A 2,823-nucleotide genomic window follows, 5' to 3' on the forward strand; every position below is an offset into this window, starting at 1 on the left:
AGCTCGGTGAGGTCCCAGAGCTAGCACATGTGGACCTAAAACAGTTACCAGTGATGTTAAGTGTGCGGTGAGGGTCTGCCCTGCGCCGTCCCTCACCCCGCAGCCCAGATTGTGACCTTCCCCCACCTGCCAGCACGGTCCCTTGCCCAGTCTCTGTGCCCAGCCCTGTCTGGTGCCCGGAGGGCCCCCATGAATGGACCAACCCAAGCCCTGGTCTGAGAAAGCAGGTTCATACCCGACCACTTTAAGTTGCTCGCACTGATGAGAGGAGGAAATCCTCGACTCTGCCCAGAAGCATCAAAATCTAAAGCAGAAAAAGAAACAAAAGAGGAAAAGTGATCCAGGCGGGAGGAACAGGCAGTGCAAAGGCCCAGAGCCCCGAGGCCTCATGCCAGGCTCCCACGGGGATCCTCGTGCTTCGCTTGCTTTAACTTGCACAGTTTCTTGCACAGTTTCAGTCCTGTTCACCCTTGTTCCCATGACTCAGATGCCCCCCGCACAGGGGAGGAGGAGCCGGAGGGTGGGCAGTCCCTGCCTGGAAGGCTAGTGAATAATTGTCCCACTGGTGTTCACACTAGGACCGTGCCAGGTGCTGAACTCATTCCGTCTCAGGCTACCCCAGGGGGCGGGGCCTGTGACTGCCCCAGTTCCAAGTGGGGAGGCCCAGGTGCAGGTAAGGCTGTGGGCAGAGCAGCCCCATCCCATTCAGGCACCTACATCAGCCTCAGCACACTCCTGGGAGAATGAGCAGCCTCTGTGGCTGTGGAAACCTGAGTTCAAATCCCTACTCTGCTCCTCCTTTGTTACTAGACTCTGGGGAGTTGACACCTCCTTTCTTGGCCCTATTTTCCATCCCTGTGCAGTGGGGGCGGCCTGAATGAAAAAGACTGCAGCATGGCCTGTGGTCAGGAGCACGGGCTCTGGAGCCGGACCGCCTGCATTCACACCCTCTCTCTGGGCCTCAGTCTCCTTATCTGTAAAATGGGAGGATGGGAGCACTGTCAAATGACAACACATTTAGTTTAAAGATCCAGTTGGCTTTTAGGGCTGGGTGCCGTGGCTCACACCTGTATTCCCAGCACTTTGGGAGGCCAAGGTGGGTGGATTGCTTGAGGTCAGGAGCTCGAGACCAGCCTGGCCAGTATGGTAAAACCACGTCTCCACTAAAAATACAGAAATTAGTCAGGTGTGGTGGTACATGCCTGTAATCCCAGCTACTTGGGAGGCTGAGGCAGGAGAATCCCTTGAACCCGGCAGGCAGAGGTTGCAGTGAGCCGAGATTGTGCCATTGCACTCCAGTCTGGATAACAAGAGTGAAACTCTGTCTCAAAAAATAATAATAATTGCCAACATTACAGAGTGTTTGTTATGTGCTAGGGAGCGTTCTGAGTGCTTTCCATAGATTAGCACCTTTCATCCTCACAACAAACCTGTGAAGCAGTCACTATTTCTTTTTTGTCTGTTTGTCTGAGACTGAGTCCCACTCTTGTCGCCCAGGCTGGAGTGCAGTGATGCAATCTCGGCTCACTGCAACCTCCACCTCCTGGGTTCAAGCAGTTCTCCTGCCTCAGCCTCCCGAGTAGCTGGGATTACAGGCGCACCACCATGCCCAGCTAATTTTTTTATTTTTAGGAGAGACGGGGTTTCTCCATGTTGGCCAGGCTGGTCTTGAACTCCTGAGCTCAGGTGATCCACCCGCCTCAGCCTCCCAAAGTGATGGGATTACAGGCATGAACCACTGCACCTGGCCAGCAGCCACTATTTCTATCCAGATTTTATGGATGAGGAAACTGAGGCTCAGAGGCAAGTAACTTGCCCAAGGGCACCCAGCTGTGTGACCTGGGATTTGAACCTAGGCACACTCTAGTTCCTATAGTCTGCTTGCTTTTCAACACTGCCCACTACTGCAAGCAGGAAGGCTTCCTGGAGGAGATGTGGCAGAAGCTGGGCCTGGGAGAGTGGAACAGAGTCCTACAATAGGGAACTGGGTGTAGCCGGGTGCAGCAGCTGGCATGTGTGAGCAGCGAGGGCACTGGGGAATAAGGTTGGCAGGTGTTTCAGTAGTCCATTGCTGATAGCAATCCACCCCAAAACGTGGCGGCAGTGACTTAGCAACAACTATATACTAAGCTCAGGAATCTGCAATTGGTAGGACTCAGCAGGGACAGCTCATCTCTGCTCCCATGACATCAGTCCCCTGTGGTCTCACTACCTGGCCTCCACAACATGGTGGCCGCAGGGACAGCCAGCTTCCTACATGGTGGTTTCAAAGACACATGTCAAGAGACAGCCAGAGGAAGCCATCGCCTTTTATGATCTGGCCTTGGAAGTCAGCCAGTGTCACTTCTGTTATGTTATATTAGTCAAAATCTAAGTCTGCCCAGGTTCAGGGGAAAGGGGAGGACTGGGCATATAGCCTGTTTTACACAGTATGAGGGATAGTTCTGGAGGCTGACAAGTCCAAAATCAAGGAGTCAGGAGATTTGGGTCTGGTGAGGGCTCACTTTCTGGTTCATTGATGGTGCCTTCTCACTGTGCCTTCATGAGGAAAGGCACAAGGGGTTTCTCAAAGGTTTCTTTTATAAGGGGACCAATCCCACTCATAAGGGTTCCACCCTCATGATCTAATCACCTCCTCAAAGTCCCACCTCCTGACACCATCACCTTGAAGGTTAGGGTCTCAACATACGAATTTTAGGAAGAAACAAACACTCAGACCATGACATCATGAAAAAACAGCATTTAAATGTTATAATCCCTGACAAAGCAAAAATTGCATAAACTATAATGGTAGGAGGGGAGCCGGGCACGGTGACTCACGCC

Source organism: Sapajus apella, unplaced genomic scaffold (genome assembly GCF_009761245.1).
Source record: "Sapajus apella isolate SASKATOON/1434 unplaced genomic scaffold, GSC_monkey_1.0 scaffold160, whole genome shotgun sequence".
Taxonomy (NCBI): Eukaryota; Metazoa; Chordata; class Mammalia; order Primates; family Cebidae; genus Sapajus; species Sapajus apella.